The sequence below is a fragment of the Aulonocara stuartgranti genome (assembly GCF_965226115.1).
Source record: "Aulonocara stuartgranti genome assembly, chromosome: 7".
NCBI classification, from domain to species: Eukaryota; Metazoa; Chordata; class Actinopteri; order Cichliformes; family Cichlidae; genus Aulonocara; species Aulonocara stuartgranti.
This window is the reverse complement of record NC_138945.1, coordinates 33,264,675-33,289,712: the sequence shown is the minus strand read 5'-3', so window position 1 is coordinate 33,289,712 and position 25,038 is coordinate 33,264,675. Positions and strand designations below refer to the sequence as shown.

Sequence of the window (25,038 nt, the reverse complement as noted above, 5' to 3'; positions counted from 1 at the left end):
CCCTTTGTTTTTTGGTCTTGAGCAATAGTTCTACAGGAATTCTGAAGGTCTTTCACTTTTTTTGTTGTTTTTGTTTCTTGACTGCTTTTTCACTCATGTTCACTCCAGTCATTAATTTTCAGAAGAACATTTTTATTCTTTGTTACACCACTTAACACTGACCAGTATATAAGCAAACAAAGTCAAGTCCTTAAAAATCATAACGAAATATTCCAGCAAAGACCTGACACAAGACCTGAGAGAAGAATCTGTCCTTTCAGTTGATCCATCTACTATTTACTGAAGCCTTGTCAAAAATGGCAGAAGGTTGTCTGTCAAGAAGCCATTCTTAATAAAGGGATGCAAAGAGAAAGTGGTGGTCATTCAAGCATGTTGTGTTCCTCTTGACAGAACAGAACGAAAGGCAAGAAACACCCAACAAAGAGTTTTGTAGTGTCCTCCAAGAAGCACTGAGAGCTATTCCTGAAACTATTTACAGAAATTCTTAAAGAAATCACCTAAGAGAGTTTAATTTTACAGACTCTGTTTTCAACTTATATCCTCTATTTCCATTTATATTTTTACGTATTTCAATAAATTTGCTGTATTTTTATTTCTAGTTTCTTCCTTTACATTTGTGTAGGCGTTGTTGCATAGTGGTTTAATGATAACTGACACCTGTGGTTTGCACATCCTATAATGTTCCCAGGTGTTTATCGTACCAGCTGTTTGAGTTTGCCTTTCAAGTCTTTATATAACTTCTTATGTGTGTTTCTTACTTTCTTGCCATTTGGCTTTTTCAAGATTTATGTCATAATTTTTAACATTTGACCTTCCCTATCTTCAATCCACCAAGAAAGACGCTACAATTAGGGCATCAGACAGATGTTGATAGGAGTGCATCCAATTTATTCTCAAATTAGAATATAAAACTCTTTTTTGATTAAACTATAGTGATGTAAGGAAACCAAAATGCTGATGTAGATGCAACAGTATGCCATAGTTTGTAAAATCTCTTCTAGTAAAAGTTTCCTATGGTTGTCCTTATCTGCACTGTAGCTGGCAGTGCTCTGCTGGCTGAAACAGGGACAAAAGCAATTTGGCACCACTGGCAGATAATTCATATGGTGCAGTGCTACAGGATTAAACCAGGAACCACTAATGAAATTGAGCACAAGGCTTCTTCAAGGCTATTTTCAAAATGTCCTTGAGCAATCACAGTCACGTTTATGATGTGATGGAGGGAACGCTCAGTTTGTGGAAACATTAAATGTTTTTATCACTGCTTTCCACGTCCTTTAAACTTTCAGTGTATTGTAAAACCGAGACCAATGCCACGCTTAACAATTCAACATTCATTTTATGAGAGTTTGCAAGTATACGGCACATTGGATAACAGGAAACAAGGAAGTCAACAACCTTCCAGTTTCCTTTTAGATTCAGTCTGACATCATCAATTTGTTCATTTAAATTTTCATGCACAAAAGTGGAAAATTATAGGGTTGGGTTGTCTTTTTTTCACAGGTCACATACTGTACACATGCAGCTGATCTCAACAGATCACTCCATTTTTCTGTCAGTAAAGGCCAATCCTATGTCTTGGCTCTAATTAACAGTTCAGACACCCACTCATGAATCCTAAAGACTTCCAGCACAGTTCTTCTTTGTGTGAAATACAGTGAAAAGTCACAAATTTCTGCTCTTTTCCTTTTCGACTTTTTGACTCTTCAAAGCCAGACTGGATCCTTTGGTGGACCAACTCTAGCCTGTTTTACACCCCTGTTGTTAACAGTAAATCTAAAAAAAACAAAAACAAACCCCAAAACATCCACATATGTGATTTCTTGATATCGTACAGATTGTAACAAACTAAAAAGTCTTTTGTATTGGACAAGTAAGTCAGCTCATGCTAATGTGGCTGATAAAATTACAATCCTCTTGTTATGACTCATTATGCTTTGATGCTGTCATCTTTCCTCACCTCTACACTGTGTCATTAACTGTAATGTGTTACCTTAGCAACTCTAGCGCCAAAGTGTCCCAAGCATCCCAGATGCAGCGACCGTGTCACCACAAGCTTTGACACGCTGTTCAGCAGAACCTCTAGAGCATTTCAGCTGCTTAAAATTTAATAGAGGCTTGTTGTGGTCATTTGTGATGAAGATAAATGTCATTATAAATCCCACCCCCTCCATTTGAAGGTATTGCAGCACAGTATTGGCAGTACCAGGCCTATTCAAACAGCTAGACATACAGTAAATGTAATCTCATAGAGGTTTGGTGTGGTTTTTATTCATAGTTATTTGATATCATTGCTTCATATACTTTGTGATTTATCACATTACTCAATGTAATAAATATATACAAGTTTGGATTTCTGGGCTCAACATGGTCCAAATAAGAAATAAGTGAAAACATGCTTTTTGTTCTTATGAAATAACATTTTGTTTTAAAGTTGGTTAGCATGTCATAATAAAAGCACCCATGGACCAGCTAAAAGCCTTCAAGATCTGACTCCATTAAAACTTGGCCTTTAGTTTCTAGCTTGGCGTTTTGAGTCTTCACAGTCATTAAATAAAGTCTAGAAATAACTTTCCTTCTTTGTGCAGTTATTTCTGTCAAGCACAATGTAGCAACAGCCTCTTTGGGAATTTCGCTAGCATTTTAAAAAATGTATGTATTTATTATTTTTCGGCTTCTATAAGAAGTATAAGGAGATATAAAGCAGAACATAAACACCTGTTCTTCTACTGTGTGGCACTGTTATTATTCAGCAGGAAGGTCTTGGGCACAGCTGCTGTGTTTGAGGGGGCTTGCGATGGCCCTCCGGAGATGGAAGACAGGGACGTCTGCTGTTGTCAGCTGTGAGTGGACAGACTTATTTACGTCATAGAGATCCTTAAAATCTCAGTGCACTAAACTCAGCTCTCCGGAGGTAAAGAAATCAGGCGCTTTAGAGCTTGTTGATGGCACTCTGAGGTTATGACAGGCTTAAGCTGAGTCTTGAGACATTTTTTTTCTTCTGTGCCAACATAGTTTTAGAGTGCGAAAGGTTGAATAGTACTGCCTAGGCTCAGGGGAGCTTCAGTGAATGAGGTATCCATTTCAAGCTGCAGCATGTCTTGATGTCCTGCTTTTTCTTTCCTAGATGGAGCTTTTAGTGATACTTCAAGCCAGCAGTAGCAGCAAGAACACTCATACACTTGTGGCCTTCCTTGGTGCAGAGGGGACTTCTTTTCCTTTGCTTGTGGAAGAAAAAAAGTAGTATATGCTATGAATCACTGGCTTGTCACAGTACCTCTACATTCAGCGAGCAGATAACAACAAAAGGCTCTATGTTTTACTATTAAGCTGACCTTGAAAGTTGTTTGACAGCACCTTTGTAATGCTTGGGAGGTGGGAGGGCATTTTGGGCCCAGCTTCAAATACCTCGGAGTTGCTTGAGAGACTTCCAACTGCCCTCCAAGGTGCTCAGGAACTTTTACTCGTGCACCATAGAGAGCATCCTGACGGGAAACATCTTAACCTGGTTCGGGAACAGCACCATGCAGGACAGACGAGCTCTAGAGAGGGTTGTGCGGTCAGCTGAGCGCACCATCCGCTCCGAGCTCCCTGACCTACAGTCAATCTACAGCAGGCGGTGCTGGACCAAGGCCAGGAAGATCGTGAAGGACCTCAGCCATCCCAACAATGGACTGTTCTCTCTGTTGAGGTCAGGAAAGCGATTCCGCTCCCTGAAGACCAACACAGAGAGACTGAGGAGGAGCTTCTTCCCGCAGGCGATACGGTCTCTCAATCACACCACCACACAGTACTGACCCACACATACAGTTCTTACACACACACTGGACATTCTGGACATTGTTTACACTAATTCGATTAGATGCGTGGTCATCTAATCGAATCACTTCATCACTTAAATCACTTTAAGCATATGTGCACTGCACAAGACACAAATGTTAATACTGTACAGCATTCTTATATAGTTCTATATTGTGTATTTTGTTGTACAGTTATCTTATTTTAAACGTTAATTTATATATTTTATCTTATTCTTTCCCAGTTAAATTTACCTTTCATTCTAATTTGTTGTTGTACAGTTATTTCATTTTTAACCTTAATTTTTATATTTTATTTTATTCCTTCCTAGTTAAATTTACCCTTTTAATTTTCATATTTATTTCCTATCTTATTCATAGTCTTTTTTTCTTAGGTCACGAGCAGTTGTCTAAGCATTTCACTGCATATCGTACTGTGCATGACTGTGTATGTTTTGCAAATTATTTAGAATTTAATTAGAATTGAATTATTCTGGAAGAAGAACTTTTAAAAATAATAAATCGTTGTGGAAAATGAGTGGTATTAGTTAAACTAAAATAAAAGATGGTATAAAAAACCCCAGAAAAAACAAAAAACCAGAGCGCTCACTGTGACACAGACTGAACTGCCTGCATTGCCTGCATTTTAAAATTGACATCACAGCTGGCTACAACAAAACAAGAAATGCATTTTAATAAATTAATCATAATAAGAGTAGTCATAAGATTAATTACACAGGCAGAACAAAGAATGTTTATCATCTTGTCCACAGCTGCTTCTGCTTCACCAGCCTCGCAGCCTTTCTCATTCAGTCTACTGTGCTTCACCTCAGTCTGTAGCCCTCCTCAGCTCTGCTCCTCAGATCTGAAACCCTTCTCATTAGGCTGCTCTGCTCCAGATTTCCCTCTATATTTGCTCAGATTACTCGTCCACACTCTGGGCCCTCAGGTCAGCCACAGTCCCTCTGCTGACCTGCAAAGCCAGCAACTTATTCGGTCTATAGTAATTATTCATCTTCATTATTCATCAATTGCTGTCCCCTATATATGTAACTCTATCAAACTGATCTAGCTAGCTCTGGCTCATATGATAGCAGCCTTCAAAATGTGTTCCTAGGCAACCAGGCAAGACCGGCTGAGTGCACCGCTTTGCGGTCAGTTCTATGAGGTCAATATGATGTCCTTGGAGTTATTCTTCTTATAAATGGTCGCCCCAAAATTCACTTTATGAGGGATAAATCAATTTCAGCAAATGTCAGGAAATATGACGTGATGGTTTTTATTTTAAGAGTTGCACTAATTTAAAAATGCCAAGGAGTCAAAATTACCTTCATGTTGCAGATCTAGTGTTGTTTACTTTTATACTGGCTTCCCTTTTCATGTCATGAGGCTACGTCCATCTTTTAAATACAGTCTGTGATGGAAGCAAAGAATTTGAAAGAGTGGCACTGTGTTGCAGTATTTAAATTGTGGCATTTAGAGTTTTTGGTACCGAAAAGTTTGAATATATTCACCTCTGCCACTTTCAGTTTTACCTCAAATCTGTCTCATGCGAGTGCATACAGAGATAGAAGCGCAATTCCAAATTTCCCTTTTCAAGGTGAAATTTTAAAAAAAATATTGTGATTTTTAAAACTTAAAACAGTTTTAGAGGCCTTGCTTCAAGGGAAACTGAGCATTCGGGGTGCATCTTGGTAGTGGTTGTGTACGGATTTGAATGATAAAGGGACAAAATATATGAATAAAGAAGGAAAATAAATATTGTGAAGAGCGCTCAGTAGTTACTGAACTTTGCACTGAGGTTAAAATTAATTGCTAAAAGAGAGACAGACAGAGTTAAATTTGTACCACCACAGTGCCCTTTGCAGATCCAGAAAAACTCCTTTGGTGACAATTCACGCTTCGTTTTCTTGCTGTCTTTTCCCCACGTTGCTATAGTGAAGGACCGTAAACCCACACCAATTAACTCCCTCCAAGAACAACTCCAAATATCTGACAACTGGGCTGGAAGGAAAGCCACCATTCCCGCATCTCACATCAATGTGGTGTGCATCACACCTATCAGCACCTTCCCACCGCACACTCAATCCAGTGTGCAGAGCAGAAGTGTGCTCGCTTAGTTTGCTCTGTGTGACAGCTTGTAACCATCACATGAATATTTGAGTTCAGTCTCACATTTGAGTTGTTTCAAAATGCAAGAAACAAGGATAACTTAGCACAGAAGAATTTGGCAAAGGGAGTATTTACTTTACTTTTACTAGACTACACTAAGTCACAGCTACAGGCATGAGCAGCAAAAATAAACAGTGGTGATAACATGGATGACAAAGAGCTGCAGTAATAATTCTATTTTAGTCATTGGTCTTTTTCACAATTTAATTACTTGCAAATGAGTTGCAATTTGCTTCATTAAAACACAGTGTTACATTAAATCCTCCAGTGCTAGCTATCTTTAAATGCAACTGTATAGAACACAGTTTCAAGCAGTATTAAAATTGGCCTGTGTCTGTTTTGAATAAAGATCTTAAAATCTGATCGGCTGGTCAAATGTCAAGCTTTTAGCTTTAAGTGTTTTTATTTAGCTGTCTATATTCTGACCCCTGACATTGCTTCAATACCTAATTTTCAGTCCAGTATTTTTAGTGACTCCATTACTTCACTTTTGAGCTCTTTAGTTTAACTGAATGTCAAAACACCTAAAGAGTGAAGTTTGGCAGCTATGTGTTAAAAGGTGCTCACATAATGCACTTTTACTTTCAGCATTGATCAGCTCACCTCAAGCAACCTTTTTAAACACAAAGACTGGCTGAGCTAAACTGCCTCACAAACTGCTCCATTTACCTTTTGAGTTGGAGAAATTATTTTCAGGGGTTTTAATGGATAATCAGAGAAATGTGCAGCCTTTTAGAAGAACATTGTTTCAAAATGAAATGTCTCTTTGAAATATAGAAAGTGACTTTTAGAGTGTTGATAAGTTAAAGAAAAAAAAATCCTTAAATGTTTTATCCCTAAAATGAGGAAATCCAGTGGCTATTTTTCTGACACTACATCATTGAAAATCAATGCAAATTTGTTGTGAGTGATCACTTCAATCCTCTGATGAAACCTGCAGGACTAAAAATAGCTATCCTACTTGGGGACCATTATCTAAATTAGCTTTAATTTCACTGGTCACTGGGACAATGATTGCATATATAGTATAGTATATAAGTATTTTTTGAATGCCATCTCTACTCCTTATGCAGTGTCTCTGGTTAGACAGTTTTCCACCGAAATCATAAACAGGCGCAGTGTGACTAATTGGGTGGAGAGTCAGGTGGTTTTCCGGTGGGGTGGTTCCTGCTCACCTGTCTTTTGGGCTGGTTGGGTGAAGAAAAATAATTTTAACAATTACTTTATTCATCTAACAGCACAGATTCTGCATCACAGTAAACAGCTGTTCTACCATCTTACTGTAACTTCGGCATGCGTGTCCTTTTCACGCTTTGGAGAGGCAAAGCGTGAAATGAACATGATGGGCTGGCGTGTCTGTTGCACATTTTTCTGTGATACTGGGTTGAATAAAGGCGTATGATTTAAATAAGGAAAGATCATTTGGAGGAACTGAAAATGATTTATAGATAGAAAAAAGAAAGATCAACTCAGTGATTAGACTCCAATTACTCATCATGGCAGAAGTGTTAAGATTTAGGACAGAATCCCAGAGTCTAGATGGTGGAGGTAGTGGGGATGAAAATGGAAGCTTCGGTGGAAGTGGAGTGTCTCAGGTGAAGCTGAGATGGGGAGGAGACGGTTTGCATGTATAAGGATCTGAAAGGGAGAATGACAAAAGAGCACTGAGATTGAAAGCATACAGAGTGGAGGCTGATTGGCTGAAAGAAGGCATGCAAGAGGATGACTGAACTGTTATAATGATGTCAGTATTGAGTTTGACAGCGTGGGAAAGTGGACGTGATCTAAAGAAGAGGTTAGCAGTCGAACATCTGTAAAAGCAGGCAGATGAGTGATTACAGATCACTTACGCATGAGCCTCATTAGGAAGAATGGTGCTTCTTCACATCCATATAGTTGTAGAATCCATGATAAAGGTGCACTAAAGCTGTTTTGGCAGCATGTGGTGGTCCAGTACTTTGCTAAATTCTTCTTAATATTTTGCCATGCTAGAGGCAAGTCAGCATCTGTCAAAATTTCTTTTTAAAGTAGCCAGAAAATGAAATTACTATCACTAGGACTTTTTAAGTGTAGTGCCACTGCGAGCTTGACATTTGGCTTTGACTAAAATGTCTCAATTTATATTTGTTGGATTAAATATGACATTTGGTGTACACAGTTTTGTTGCTCTGAGGTTGAACACTAAAAACATGGATGGTCCCTTTTTAGTGTTTATATTGCACTATTAAGTGTCATGTGTAGAGTGTGTCAGTTTCTGGACCCAAATACAGAGTTTAAAAAACAAAAAAATGAACCTTTATTTTGTCTAGCTGATGTTCAACAATTTGATACATCCAAATAGGATGAGCACAAAGGGAAAACCTCACAGGCTGACAAAACAGTCAGTATGACACAACAAAGATCACAAGCAGTCTGATTAAGTACGTAAGAGATGGTGGGGGCAGAGTGGAAGCACCTGGGAACTACACACAGCAGAACTAAATCTGTTAATGAGACATGAGCAAGTAAACTAAAAACAAGGCAATAAGGAATAAGGAAATCCAAAGGATTAAGGAAAACAATAAATCTCAAACTATAACCAAAAACTAGAATTATGAAGTCTGACTCAAAATATTAAACATGAATTTAGCTGTCCACAACTCAAAACACTGGTCAAAGACCAGGACCTCAGCTAATTACACTTCCATGAGCTCCAGCTGTACTTTGAACTAAAAAGTAATGCGATGTTAAGAAAGTTCACACTATTTATCTGGTTCACCATCTTAAACATGTAAACATTTGCTGATGCAAAGTGCCCAAACTGTTTTGCTTCTTGACAGTAGAAAACCAAGACCATCAAAAATTTCCAGTTTAAGTGAAAATTGCACACACACACAACTACAGTACAAATTTCAAATCAATATTAAATTTCTCCAAATTGTTTTTTTCTCTGTGATTATGTATAATTATGTGTAATTATAATTAATCTTATTTTGCATAAACACTAAGAAGTCTAACAAATGAAAAAAATATACCTAATCAGAAGAAATAGCAAATGTAATTAGAAATTAAATCTGCAAGAGATTTTACAAACACACACACACTCTCACTCTCTCTGTCTCTCTCACACACACACTCACACACGCACACCTGTCACATATACACACTCCCACTTCTCTCTGTCTCACTGGTTTTCCTGCCACCCTGGAGAGTTCACTGCTCTTGCTGTTTTAACCTCCAGCCTGGGTTGTCCATGCTGCGTACACTGTGTGTCACTCAGTGAACTATTTGTTTGCCACTCATTGCTCACTGCCCTGCTCCTGTCCACACATGGCTCCCTGCAGGCAACAAACCACTGGAGAGATTTCACATCACAAGACCCGTGTGCACAAGCAACTTCCCCTCCTAGCACCTGGTAATTTGCTCCAGACAAGGCACCTCTGCTCCCATCAGTGAGATAACTCTTTATTCTTTTTTCTCACCCCCACCCTTCCTTCTTCTCACTCCCTTTCCCTTCTTTCAACAGCTCCACATGCTCTGCATGCAGTATGACTCACCACACAAGGTGCTTTCAGTGATAATACTGCAGCAAATAAAGGCATCTATTTACACTTTACAAGCAGATTGTAATTAAAAGTCAACATCAGGAATAGCGTGCTTCCCTACCACTATATCAAACTTTCATAAAGATGATGACAGCACACGTGGATTTGCAATTTTGTAATTATCAGTACTTTACTTTGAGGGGTTGTTTCACATTTTCCAACAAAACCTGTAGCAGAGTTGTTTTTTCTCAAGCTAAATGCCAGTGCTGGGAAACTGCAGTATTTACTATGACCAATGGAAAGCTGAAGCCAGTGTGATTTGTTTTGCAGGTATCTGCTCATGATTTAAATCTTTACTGAAATACGCAACCAAGTCACGTGTGCAAACGGTGTCCTTTAGGTAACCTTTAGAAAACTTTTGAGGACTATTTGAATTCATGTCTATACCAGATGTTTAGTACACAGCTCTATTTTTTTTTACTACAGTATCAGGTTCTTCACTAAATTCAAGGGCACTCAATTCAAAGGTCCCCCCCCCCCCCCCCCCCCCCAAAAAAAAACAAAAACAAAACACAAACAGTATTGGCCAATCAACATGTAGTTCACAAGTGGCCCTTTCTATAGCACTGTGATCATAAAAGCACATGAACACAACCACCAATGATGGCTCAGATAAAAAAAATAAACATAAAAAGTTAAGCTCAGAAATTGAATTTTAACTGATGCAAATGAAACCTGCATGCAAAAGTAAAACAAGATTTTATTTGTTGATGGGTAAACACTAGCTTCTGATGCCAATATTGTACTTGCTTTTTCACAGAAGAAGAATACATTTACTGATTAATCATTGTGTCAAATAACCAGTGTTGGGGAGTAACGGAATACATGTACCGCCGTTACGTATTTAAAATACAAAATATGAGTAACTGTATTCCGTTACAGTTACCGTTTAAAAAGGTGGTATTCAGAATACAGTTACTTTGTTGAAATAAATGGATTACACTGCGGTACTTTCCTGTTTCATTTTGTCGTGGGTCAGGACTGTTTGGGTTTTGTTTGACAGCTACGGTCTGTTGTTCCAGGCGGCAGCGTTACGGTTGCCATGGTTACAGGGCGACGCTCTCTCTCTCTCTGCGACTGTGTGCTTCCTGGGTGAGAGAGGCCTTTTCGTTGTTGTTGTTGTTGTGCTAAGCTAACAGGCAGAATGCTACAAGCATAGCTCTAAAGAATGTAGCATCATGGGCAGTGTAGTCCGTGCTGCAGGAGAATGGACTGCCATACACGTTATGTGTCTGTGAGCGCGAGGAGGGAGAGAGAAAAAGGGGAGTGGAAAGGTACGAGTTGTCATCGAGGAAAAACGGGAGCTGGAAGCATGTAAATATAATAATAACCACTGCAGCCAAGAAGAGTGCCTGACGAGCCCAGTTGTAAGTAAGCTATTAAGACTCGACTGTACACCGTGTTCGTGTTTTCCTCCGAAAACAATAAGTTCTGTTGGAGCCTTTCAACGCCTCTCTCTGTCAAGAAAAGTTGACCCAGACAACAAAGTAAAGCTATTTTTCGGCTACGAGCCGAAAGGGACCCCGCCGTATTAGTCAGAGGTCCCTTTACTACAGTTCGGAGTCGCGGACCTTCAGTAATAGTAATAAATCACACAGCAATAGTACATTCACGTTGTTGTAAAAAGCATGATAATATATTAAGTAATCCAAAGTATTCAGAATACGTTACTGTCATTGAGTAACGTAACGGAATACGTTACAGAATACATTTTGGGGCATGTATTCTGTAATCTGTAATGGAATACATTTTAAAAGTAACCTTCCCAACACTGCAAATAAGTAATTTTTATGTTTAAAAGTATGAAAAAAAAACCCCAATCATTTCTATGGGAGGTACTTACATATAAACGTCAAATACTTTTGAATTAAATAACTTTAAACTTTTACAGACTCCTGACTTCCCTGCTTTCCAAGTAGACAGAGCCATACAGTCTTCACTGTCACCACACATGATTTATAATGTATTTTGTCATCCATGTACTGTATATTCTTCACTGTCATCAGTCTTTTAGAAATATTTCCACAAGGAAAGCAATTAAAAATATTCCTCAAGCTGCCACGGTAAAGCACTGGGGTCTTTATTATTCAAGGGGGAGAAGCCCAATCCTAATGGTTGTGCATGCTAATTGTATCAAGGTTACTTATAGTTCCACTGCATGATTAAACTCTAACTTTGTGTTATTTCAGGTGGATCAGTGACGCAAAAACCTCCCTCTCATCTAAACAGTGCTTCTAGGACAATGCGTTACATCAAGGCCAAAAATGTCAATTATTTAAAAGCCCAATTATATTCTCATTAATACCTCTTTTTGTTTAATTTAAGCCTGAAAGAATTCTTTTTGACTGAACAAAGACTGATTAACAATTTCACTGACCCCAAAGGAAAACTGCATGATACAGTAAACTGCATTTCATTTATATAGTTACTGGGTGTACCAAGTATGACTAATAAAGTAATGGACTGCAGAATACTTCCTGAAAGTCATACTTTTGGAAAATAACGAGTAGTTCTAACCTTTTTTTTCCACATATTAACTTGGTGAAAATGGGAGAATCAGAATGTTCTTCCATTGAAACACATCAAAAGAGTGCTCTAGTCAGCTGTCTCCTCACTACTGAACATACTTTGTGATACAGCCAGGATGCTGCTTAAGTACAGTTTACAGGAAGTGAGACAGGAGATGATCACTCACTAGCTCTGTATTTGCCAGGCTGTTGCCAGTAATATTTTCACATCTGCATAATCAGACATCACTGGAACCTTCTACTAGGAAGTAGAGATGAAATGTGGTCTCATTCAACTGTAATGCAATATCTAGAAAAGCTCAAGGATCCATTGTATCCACGTGCAGAACCTGTTAACATGCAAAGCCATTAGTAAACATGGACATAATATGTTTTAGATTTTTTACCTCTTGCTGTGTTTTTTCCTAAAAGCCACGTTCCTCTATTCAAGCCATAGTTATCCAACGTATACATATGCTGATGCATGCATTGGTGGACATTTGGGGCTAAATATCTTGCAAAGGACACTCAAAGCTGCAGGCAAGTGAAGTTGAGCATAAGTTGAGCTCTTTTGATTATTCAGACAACAGATTTTCTAGGTTCTGCACCATAGCCTGCCCTTAACGGTACTGCTGCCATGTAAGGTGCTCGAATGCCATCTGGAACAACTTTGGGTTCAGTCTAACCCACAGACACTTGGAGAGGAGGAGCAAAATACTGACTCATCAACCTTGTGACAAGTGTACAACCCACTCTACCACCTGTGCCACAGTAAATGAGCACTGATGAAAACATACACTGACTTCAGCTGAACAGATTTGACAATGATGATCCATTAGGAATCCTTCGTCATGCTATAACTTACTGCAGATGGCATTACATCAAGCCAGATTCTGGCTTCCTTCCATTGACTCACTGTGTGGTTTAGTATTGATGTTTAGATTCTACTGATCACTTTAAAAGCGCGTCTGGTAATGCCCCCCAAACAAGAAATGGTGATCCCACATTTGCCATTATGCAGCCTTGGATACTCAGGTGGTACGCTAATGGTCACAGCAGCTCCAAAGCTCAAGATTCAGATGAAAGATGAGTGTATTTCTCCCTTCAGAAATCCCTTGATTCAGAGATTTTACAATAATGTGGTGTCAATATATTTGATGTCAATTTTTATGTATTTTTTATAGCCTTTTATTGTCTGGTTATGATCATTCAATTGTCTTGTTTATTATTTCTCTCCCCCACTTTTATCTTTTAATTGTTATTATTCTCATTATTGCTTAAAATAAGTTTTCCTTTTTTTAACTTCCAGTTTTTCTTTATTTTGTTTCTTTCTTTGTAAACTCATCTTTTTAAATTGCTTTATACATTTGAAATTATTTTTCTACACCCCTTTTTTCTACCTTCTTCTTCTTGTCATTATTATTATAACAGCTGTACTCATTTTTTAGCCTTCCTGGTATGTTATATATTTTAAAAAAATGCAGTGTGCAAAAGCTCCTCGTGCCACCCACAGCAAGCAGTCCAAAAATATACTACAGAATTACCACAGGGTCCCTGCGGTAATTCTAACCTACAGATGAGCAGAGTGAGGTGATAACATTCACTCATGCTCATATCGTGTGTGTGTGTTGTTGTTTTGTTTTGTTTTTGAAGAGTGTAACTCTGTTAAACATGTTTAATTTTTATCATATTTAATTGCTACATGAACAGCAATAATAATTATATATGGAACCCCATGGAATTAAAAAGAAAATCTTTTTTCTTTATTCTGCATTTAGAATTGAGGCAAATGATCCACCAAGGTTAAAAAGTCAGGGTATATAAGCTCTTCTTATAAAAGTGCCATCGTAAATAATATGATAACTGCCAATTTCTATCAGTCCCATGCAAGTTAAGTGGCCAGACCAACAGAAAAACCATGCAATCCCTAAAGCATTATCACAGGTAATATTGAACATATTACCATATTACTTGTGACACTATCAAGAAATAGTGCACCACAACTCATGCCCCAGGAATCAAACAGTCCTTTCTCTACCCAAGTGTGAATTCAGTCTGACCTTTTTAGAGCCAGTTTTTAAGCCTATAAGGGTGAGTGTTTGATACTTACATATAGATTCTTCAGTGGAGTTTCCCTTATAACATTTTCTAACTTCAGGAGGTCAAAAACTCTATTTCATGCAGTCTTTAAAGGCCACCCAAAAGCCTGCCTTTAAACAAACAGTGACACAGACCAAAATGTGTCCTTAGGTGGTTTCTGTGTGTGTGTGTGTGTGTGTGTGTGTGTGTGTGTGTGTGTGTGTGTGTGTTTGTGTTTGTGTGTGTGTGAAGTGGGCAGCATGACAGCTTGGACATTTGAGAGGTCACTGGCTGACCTTGAAATCTGTCTCTTCCAACAAGGTAAGAGTGTGGACGGGAGCCACAGAGAAGAGGAGCACTTGGTCTGGCTTATCCTCTGCTCTGTGATGTCTGCTGTTTAATGACCAGTTTGCAGGGATTTATGCCCTCGCCTACATCAGCCTTTAGCCAGACAGGGTGACAGCTCTGCATCAAAGGTTTTAATCATCACAGTCATTGCAGACAGGTAGCTTGATATTTCCCCTTTGTGACCCTGGCAGCATCATTAAGCAGAAAACCCTTGAGCAATAAACATATTTTGATAGCTCATGTCTGGAGGCATATTCATAATGCTACTTGAATAATGTTATCCACACTAACCTCTTCTTCTGTCTGACGTAGCTGGTTTTTGACCAGGTTTAATGCAGAAGCAATGCTGTTATGCGTGGATGGTTAATATTTTTGTTATTATTTTAACAAAAGAACCAATTTGTCACTATATTGAACAAAACCAGCAACTAATAAAACATGGTGAAAATTACCTTTGGGTACATAGATTTTATTAAATGGAGACAAAAATATCTTGGTGTTTTGATTCTTTTATTCTCTCAAGGGGTCTTGAATTTACGGAGTAATTAGTTGAGTAGAATCTAATTTTCCCCCAGCCCATCCTGCACTCCTCTGCAGGGAAGTTTACATTTGGTAATGAATTAAGAGCCTTGCGCTATTAAAGGGGGGTTTTGCTGACATCTCTATAAGCTTAAGATAAGCTGGGCCTAAATCAAGAAAAATGCAGACCAAGCACATTGCAGTCCAAGGAAATCTTAGCGAGAAAAGCTTTCAGCAGAAGATAACAGTAGGTGTATTAGCCTTTGCATTACCCATAAAACATCCTGGTTTGCCTTACTTTGAAAATGCTTTTATAGGGAGTCCTATAAAATTAGGAGATCTGAATGGTTTTATGTTACTGCTTTATAAAAGAAAAAAAAAACATTTTAAATTCAATTTAGTTCCAGGATTTAAATTTCCAAGACTTTTGCAACAAACTGATTATTTTTCATAGGTTATGTTGATACTATAGTTAAAGTTAATTCAAAAATGAACCAGGACAACGATTTCCAGTACAGTTCTGCAGCTATAGTGCAGTCAGTGTTATATAACTAGAAACTGTTTCTGCCTCTCTTTTTTCCTTGCTACCAATACTATATATACCCTGGAGATGGAAGGTCACAACAACAAAGTGTAAATTATATTTTGTATCCTTTTGTGTAAGTCCAAGTTATTTTGCTCTCCAGGCTTGGTCCCCGATGTTACTATCTTCCCCAGTCATTACATGAACTGTATACAGTGACTTTACACCGCCTGTAGGCTTGTATATTGACAGGCAGTGTGTGCCTATGTACTGCAGAGAAGCAAACTTTGATGTACAAGCTGACATCCAATGTATGCTGGCAGCTATAATTTTCCGTCTTTATCACACCTCTCCCTAGCAGTTACATCATCCACACAGCAGCCAGCATTAGGAAAGTGTTCATCAAAACAAATGAGGGCAAGATGAATTTGAATTAGCTCCACTGTAGGGGTCAATAGTGTTAATTATGCAGGAAACTAGCAGTAATAGAAGCGTTATCGTAAGACTCAATTTACCTTGTAGCCAAAACAATTAGTGTTGAGAAGCTGTTTCCTTCCAAGTCACAGGTGTGATCCACACAATAATCAATCTGCCTATAGATCCTTGTTAAAGTGTCTTTGAGCAAGACACTCAACCCTCATTTGTTAACAAGGGCTCTCTCTTCTGGTGTGCATATCAAAGAGAAATGTAATTTATACCTATGATTGTGTTGTATCTACAATAGATAGATATTTGCTGTGCAGATGTTATGTCCAGTGGCGTGTCCAGCGGGGTGGCCTGGGGGGGCACAGGCCACCCCCCCAACCAGACTGGCCACCCCAGGTGCCACCCCAAAGGCAAAACAATAAAATTCAATCAAATATCAAATGTCCGATTATGTTTTCACGGTGAAGCTCAGATATCCGAGTGTAAATGAATGCAGCATCGGCTTCTGCGCTATGTGCATCACGATAGCAAAGGTAGGAGAGCCAAGCACGAAAGACGGCACTGCAGGAAACAATTTTTCGGTGAAAGAAAATGAGGACAGAATAAATGTCCCGGTAAGTAATATTAAGTTTGTTGAGTTTAGTAAACTTCGGTGAAATTAGAATACCAAAGAAAAAATAACACTTAAAGAATTATTGCAGCCGTGGAATATATCAGACAGTATGCTACTGAGGGCAGCTAACATAAGAGTTATGAGTTATAAGATATAATCTAAGTCGTAACATTGCTGTATGGAACTGCAGATTTGGTTGCAGGTTAACATAGCTGGACTGGCCATCGGGCATACCGGGCATATGCCCGGTGACTTATTTTTTATTTTTTTTGTAATGGCATGAACAATGAGAGGTGGTGGATTGGCCAGATGCAGGTCGATGTGTAAAAATAACTCAGTTTTTTGGTGGTGGCTATGACGGAGCTTCCACAGAGGCCAGCAGGTGGATGAGGGAAGGGGAGGCAGGAGAGCCCCGAGGCGGCCACCAGTCCGAGTGTCAGGTGAACTGAACTTCAGGTAAGAAGTTATGACCTGCAGTCTATCTGGGTCAGATATAAACCAAGTTTAGGTGGAGTTTATTTTTGTTGTGCTGACTTTTTACCCTCAGTTGCAATAACTCGTACTGCATTCTAGCCAGCTTGACAGAGTTTATATACAGCTGGGTGGGTGCTATGATGTTACTGATAGTGAACTTTATTTTATTCATAAAGTTAGTAGAGTTGCCAACGGCTCCTTAAAAAAAATGGAATGGTCCCTCATTCAGAGAAAATATTACACGTTTCGTATTGAGCTGAGAAGAGACGCAGTTTGTCCCGAACTTTAGCTAGAATGGAAAAAAGACACAAAGCTGGAGTTATTCTGTCATTACACTGCACAGCTGCCTCTTCTTCTCTCATTCTCTCCCCCTCCCTCTCCTGTTGCTACTTCAATCATGAAACTGATCAATGATCAGCTGATCAGCTTTTCTCTCTTGTTTATTTATCGCCCACTTTGGGCCAGAAAGAGGAAACCAGCAGATGTCGTGCTAAACAACAGCAGCACGTTTAAGCTTGATCAGCTGTTGGTAGAATTTATTTAATATTAATTTCTAATATCAGCTGATGTTGGCTGGAGCCACAGCTGTAAAGCTGCTGGTCATGATGTTGGTTTGGATGTGTGATGAGAGGGAAACGTGAAGATGAAACTAGGAGATGTCCTTACTGAATCATCAGAGCTGAGCAGATGATGGAGAAACAGGTTTACCTTTTAGGTGACATGAATGAGTTGAAGGGAAGTTATGAACTGTTTCTGAGAGACAAATAACACCAGGATCCTTTTCTAAGTAGCTGACAGCTGGTAACTGTGCAGGGGTGGATCTAGGAAAGTGTTGCCAGGGGGCCAGGTAGGGCATTAACAGGGAAAGGGGGGCACAAAGAAATACTTTTCTTTCTTATTCTCATTTAAGATATCTAGCTTTTAAAAAATAATTATCTAAATCTTACAACCAAAGTTTTTATCTGACGTAAAATGTATAGAAATCATACATATACCAACAAGACTGTACATCACTGTCACAACAGGGTTTGTTTTCAGTCAAAGGCTTTATGGCTTTAATACCTGGTGGGCCGGTCTGTAGTCAAAATGCCCAATTTTCTGTCCCAGTCCAGCCCTGCAGGTTAATACTGGCAGTGTCACCATGCCAGCTGACTGTATTTCATCATCAGCCAGTGTTGTTCTTTATACATCAATATTACCAAAGTTTACCATAAGGCAGCAGAGAAAGTATTTACTTGCTTTCAGGTTTCATTCAAATGTTAGTCTTTTCAGTTGTTTCTCCACTTTTTTCCTGTTTCAAAATCAAACACCAGTTTGTGAGAAGATTATCTTCTTTTTTTAACAGGCAGATAAAGTTTTACATTGGAATTGGCTAATTTGTCAATTGTTTGTTACAAATGTTCGTATTTTAATATTCAAAAATGTTTTTGCCCAAAACATATGTGCACTACATGTCAGTAAAAATACTATGCAAATATTGATGTCCTTGAATGCTGAATAAACACTGACTGATTGTATCTCTTCTACTTCATCAACGCAGTATCTAAAAGCTTTGCACCGTAGTGGTTAAAATCTCATTCTAATAAGAGTTAAAAGCGCATTCGGTTATTAGGTTTATAGGGTTATTGAATTATGGTTAACGGTTGGTAGAATTTTTTTTTAAACATTATCTGCCAATTACATCTGCCACCCTTCTCCAAATCTGTGCCCCTACCTGGCCCCCCCAACAAAAAATTTCTAGACACGCCACTGGTTATGTCTCAACACTACTGTTATTTTGTTATTTTCTTAATTAGTGTATTTCAAATCTAAAGATGCCATGCCAATGGTTGCCTATCAAGCTGCTACCTTAAAGCACCACTGCCAATTAAATCTGAAAATGAGGGAAAGCAAAATGTTATTTTGAAGATTATTTTTTAAGATGCCCCAGCAGCTGTACCTTTTTTTGCATGTGTGCCCATTTATGTTTGACGATAAGGGAATAATTTAAAAAGGTTAGCGGCATGTTCTGAAATGAGGTGAAATCAACATTTATATTGATCCTCTCCTTGTTTAGGAAGTAACAAATCTAACGGAACTATTTGATCTGCTACGTAAAACATCTGCACTCTAAAAAGTAATTCATCAGGCCTTTTACCACCACTTGATTAAATCCATGGCTGCAACATAAAAATTCTAATTTATTATTTTATATGTAATTTGAAATTAAATCCCAATGTTAGTGGGTTCAAAATAAAATTCAAGTTGTAATTACTTAAAGAAATTGAATAGATAACTTGTTTTTTTTTTCACTGTAACTTCTGATTTCAAATTCCCTTCATTCCCTCAGACTTGGTTACATTTTTTGTAACTGTTACATTTCAGTAATGTAATGATTAAAGATAGGGAAAGATATTTATTGGCTTAAAAGTGTGCACTGACTGCACAACTTCTGGCCATTACCAGTCTGGCTTTTTCAAAACAGATCTCAAAATCTAGATGCGGATCTGTGGAAATGTATGTCAGTCATAAAGAAGTCTCTATGTGGGACTGAAGTTTGAAAAAATGAACAAATTAGTGTGGATTAAAGAATGGTTAAAAATAGCGTTAGGAGAGAAAATGAGCAATAGGATAATTTGTAGAACATAGGTGTCAAACTCTGGTCCGCGGGCCAAATTTGGCCCGCAGCCTAATTACATTTGGCCCGCGAAGCCATACCATATTATTATTAGAGCTGGCCTACTGGTATTATACAGCTAATATATATATTGTTTAGTATTAAGCTTTGCTTGTTCCATATTCAGTTTTTTAAGCAAAACTTGTTTGAGTCCATAAGAAAAGATTCATTCTCATATCTGGAGGAAGATTTTTTTTCCAATAAATATTAATGTTAGCCCGCGACTTTGTTCCAGATTTGAATTTTGGCCCACTGTGTATTTGACTTTGACACCCCTGTTGTAGACAGAGGAATTGCCACCTGTTGGTGGCATGTTTAAGTCTTTGTGCTTATAAAATAAATGCAAAAAGAAATTCAAAGTGCTGATTACATTTGTGAAACTTTTCAGGCTTTGCGTCTGAAATGTTTCACAATTTCCAGATTGTGTTTGTAAAAACTTTGCCCTCTCAAAACACATTTTACACTAGGATGCCTCTGAACACAAGCAGATGCATTCAAGTAAAATGTATTTTAAGACCTTTTTCTCCCCATTCTCACTAGCTGTTTTTTAAATAAAAATGTATACAGCAGCATGGGTTAGGTATGGCACTAGCTGACGAGCACAGCGGAACATTTAGCAGCTAATGACCACGGGATGTCCTTCACTGCAGACTAAACTGAAGCTAAAAAGGGAATGAATGTTGGATTCATATTTGCCAGATGGTCAAAAACACTCCAAATGGGTGTTAATTTGCTTGGTATCTGCTCAATGTTTAAATTTTGCCAATAGGTTTGTTATATCAGCTTAAAAGTTTATATTAGTGTTGTGTTCACAGCTTCTGTTCAGTGCCTCGAGGCTGGCAAAAGCAAAAAAAAAAAAAATGTCCTACTGAATGTCACCACATATTTAATTTACTTTTTTGTATTAACAGGCAGCAGGAAAACTTTGAAGAGTCCCTGAACTCCAACAGATTCTGGCAGTACTGACCGATCTGTGGAGGGGCAAGCGATAGAAGGATTTCTAGAGCTCAACAGAGGATCACATCATCCTAAGACAGTTCTGATAAGGTTTCATGCTCAAATGCAGCTCTTTCAGTCTACTGATGTAACACAGTTTACTCACCTGGCGAAAAGTGGAAAGAGTGTAAAATTGTACTATTTTTTTTCCTAATCCCTGAAGTTCTGGATCAGTTTAATGCAAAACACAGTACTGTTTGCTAAATTAAGATACATCATGTAGGAGATTCCCCTCCTTTTTCTTAACTGCTCAAGCATTTAAGGATTGCAGAAGGCGCTGGAGCCTATCCCAGCCATCATGATACAAAAGTCAGGGTATACACAAGTTGCCACTTCATCACAAGACTATAACATGTGGAGACAATCATTCACACTTACAGTATAGCCAGTTTTGATTAACCTTAGATTAATCTAGCAAGCATGTCTTCATACTGTGGGAGGAAGCCAGAGTCCTTAGATGGGGAACATTCAAACTCTAGAAAGGCTCCAGCTGCCCAGCACTAGGAACTAGGAAACTTCTTGCTGTGAGGTGATAGTGCTAACTGCTGCATCAACCACTGTTTGATGTATTTGTTATAACTCACTTATTCAATTTAGTAATAATAAAGCTTAACAGAAAATTTTGATAAACTGTTGTTTTTCTATACATATGCCATAAAGTGTGCATTATTAATCAGAAGCACTGATCTGATGGTTACTAGCTGCTCTGGCGTGTAGGCATTGAGCTTAGAACTGGGTTGAATTCACCTAAAAAGACACATGTAAGGCCATTTCAACATGATTTTGTTAACCATAAGTGGTGACAATATGAATAAAATATAAATAAAATCAGTTTTTAAAATATTTATGCGCTGTCCTTTACACTGCAATAAAAAGACCACAAGTACTGCTCTGTAGGAGTGGGCTGATTTCTAGTATTTGCTCTATCATAAGGTAATTACCCAAAGGATTACATAGAAGATTAAAACGAATGTCTACATTGCTAGATAAGTCTGCAAACAGTATCGATTCGAGATAAAAGGTACATTTTGCTGTTATTAAAAGGTGTTTAGATTGAGTTTAGATTGAATCCTGTTTTCAGAGGGCAGAACTATAGTGTGTAATCAAGTGTCATCAAGGGAAGAGTGTCGTATATTACTTACACTGTGTTTGCCGTGTACTGAGCTGTAATTTCTCTGTGGAATCAGGTAGTGAAAAGAGCTCAGAGATAACACATCATAATATTCCTCAAGATCAGTAAGAGTTGATTTTGCAGAGGCAGTTCATGTTTCATGTTTCAGTCAGCTTCATAACCGGCGTGATATGTGATCAGGAGAGCTCTGAGTAGGTGCGAGAAAGTAGCTGATGCCTACTGAAATTGTCACTAGATTTGTTGCTTGGCCCTTGTTTGATGTTCAGTCACTAAAAGGTTCCCAGAAAGTTGCCAAATCTGGAGAAAAAGTTGCAAAGTTGGCAACAGCTGTGCTTGGCAAGCAAGCAGTTGATTTAAAAAAATCTGAGCAATGATGGGTGGATCCAGTTTTGTTTATGGCCCTTTGAGCATGATGCTCCTGCCTCGACATAATACCATTTTTTTTCTCTTTTGTTTTTCATTTTTTCCTGCCAGGCACAGCAGAGTGTATCACTGTGTGAATAACAAAATGTTGTTGTCAGGGTGGAAATGGCATACTGAGCTTGAAAAATAGAGGACACTGCTTTCCATTGTAAATAATTTACTGTCATTACAATTTCATTTTTTCAAATTTACTTACCCGTCATTGTAAAACCATCAATAACATCTTGTCTAAGTATTCCTTTTCCAAACAAATAAAGACATATACGGAATGTGGAGCTATTTTGCATTTACTGAGTTCAATGCCATTTTCATTGTTTCTTTTTGATATTTGTGAAAGCTGAAAGTATGAATATGGTAATCATATATTTTTTAAAACAGTATCTGTTTACAGCTACGTATTAAAACACTGGAAATTAGATGTTGATAAAAAAAAAAGAAGAAAGTTCACCCGGATGACTTTTGTTTAAAAGAAAATGTAGTGTTTTCTGTCTAATGGACAATTTTAATCACAGAGCCTTCCGAGTCCTTATCTTTGTTGAGTTTCAGTACTTGCTATATTCTTTCTGTTCATGCTCCTGTTTTTTTATTTTTTAATTATTATTGAGGTTTTGATGTTTTCATCCCTGCTTGGATTAAGTTAATGCTCCAATGTTTAAGTGTGACCTTTGGCTCCCATTTTAATTGTTCCTTCTTTTGGTTCCCTCAGCATTTCCCTGCCAGCTACATGTTTGTATCCTCTCTTTTATTATATTTTGTCTCTACGTGTTGAGGCCTTTACACGCCTTTACATGCTTTTATATAATTTGTACACACAAAAAAAGGTGATAAACTGAAGTCAATATCAAACAACGATGATGTTTCTAAAGAAAAATGGAGGAAACAGAGTTCTGGGTTCTTCCATTTCTCAAGTCATGGTTTGATCCAGGAGCTGTATCACGACTGCTTTCGCTCATATTACAGGATGGGAGTCGGGCAGTTTGAGCTCTTGTTGGCAGAGTTGGGACCATATCTGAGGAGGCGGAGAAATCGTTTCCGAGAGCCGACTGACCCAGAGCAGTGTCTAACTGTGTGTGTAAAATAGTATAATTTTACTATTTCCATATATTCAGTGGGTGTTTTGAGCTACAAGTGCACTTTTTGCCAAATCCAGTGGTCTCATTGGTTAGATCTGCTTATTTGCATGTGAAAATCTAATAAATAGAATTTGATCTGAAAAAGTAAATATGGAAAAACCTTCAACAAAATCATGTGGTTGATGTGAATAGCCGAATGAAGAACAGGTGAGTTAGAAAAATCGTTTTAACGGACAAAAGATTTGCGCAAATTTTATGTGTCTGGTATGTGTAAATGCCTTTAGTTGTGTTTTGCTTATTTAAAGGTTAGATTTCTTTACTGTCATGTTGGTTGCCTTTCCTTCTTTTGTGATTGCCCTTTCCCTACGCTGAATGTCTACCCCTGCCCTCTGCTCCCAGATTTGCCTTGGCTTGTAATCACTTCCCTCTTTGTCCTTGTCACATGGTCTGGTTATGATCCTTGGTTTAGCTAACTGTTTTTCTAGCTAATGCCCTGTGTTTTTCTCCAGTTTGTTTCTTTGTGTTTTATTTCAATCTTTCATTTTTTTGGATGACTCTGTTCTATCTCCATTTCTTGTCTTGTCTTGTAATAAAGTTCCCTTTTTTTGCAATAAATCTTCAGCATTATGCATTTGGGTTCTTTCTCCTCTGACACACTATAGGGAGTTGTTTTTCAGGTTTTTGAATGATAGTACAGTTCATTGACATATAATCAAAAGCAGTGGGAAAGAATTATTCAGCAATAGCTGTCTCTTGTCTTCTAATTGTTCTCTAAAAAAAAATCTGAAAAACAAGATGATAAATAGGTATTTCCTGTTTTTAAATGACCCAGACTTTACAAAAACTTTTATCTCTATGAGATTTAATATTCAGAATATTACAAAAAAGCCTCTTTACGATAAAAACTTTTTCATTTTTTCACTTTTAATTTGGTGTCACTGTTCCTCTGTTATTTATGTCACTTTTGATGTGATTTACTGTACTCTTTGTTCTCTTGTTTGCTTCCTTTAAAACATGCAAGCCTGAGAAGCTTTTTATCAAAGTGCTTTTCTTTTTACAAATCCCTTGTTTTTGTGTTTCTAAAGTACGCAGAATAAATTGCAGGACTTCACAAACTAAAGTGCTTACTACATATTGGATCAAATAGAATAGAAAAGCAAGGATTTCTAATTACTGAGTAGGGAAAATGCTTTGTTTCTGTTTTCTTTCCTACCTCAGGTTATACATTTCAGTATACAAAATCCTATTGCTCTACTGCTTTTGTGCACTGTCTTAAAGTTTCACAAACTCATTTACATAAACATGTGATAATAAGGTCTGCAATTGTCCACACCTTATTTGTTTGTCCTTTGTTTGCATCATTATTTCCATTTAATGCACAGATGGATGCATTAAAATTAAATTAGTATGCCCTCAGACAGCACAAGCTAAAACAACAGCTCCCACATTCTCCTGAAGCTTATTATTGCAAGCTGTCAGGCACTGTGTTGTTGGGAAACTGTAAAATTGTTTTTTCTAAGGGAAACGCTTTCAATTATAGAAACATTTATGTAATGCTTGTTTCATTTGCATATGACCATGTCCACTTTGTGGGGAAAGCAATGAAATCACTATGAGATTATTGTGTGCTTCCCTCAGACGGATTTATAGCTCAACTGCAGCTCTGCACCAGCCCTTCAACTACACAGATTGTATGGCATTATTTTTGTGCCACTA

At 37.9% G+C, this 25,038-nt stretch overlaps 1 protein-coding gene and 1 long non-coding RNA gene across 2 annotated transcripts in view; both read left to right on the top strand.

Moving 5' to 3' along the window:
• Positions 1-25,038, top strand: part of LOC309709925 (transmembrane protein 230-like) — a 133,075-nt gene that overhangs the window by 85,899 nt on the left and 22,138 nt on the right. The window lies entirely within an intron of this gene.
• On the top strand, positions 16,420-23,931 carry LOC309712169. The gene is made up of 3 exons (XR_014278199.1): positions 16,420-16,569; positions 16,862-17,024; positions 20,610-23,931. It is a non-coding gene; the product is annotated as an uncharacterized lncRNA (long non-coding RNA).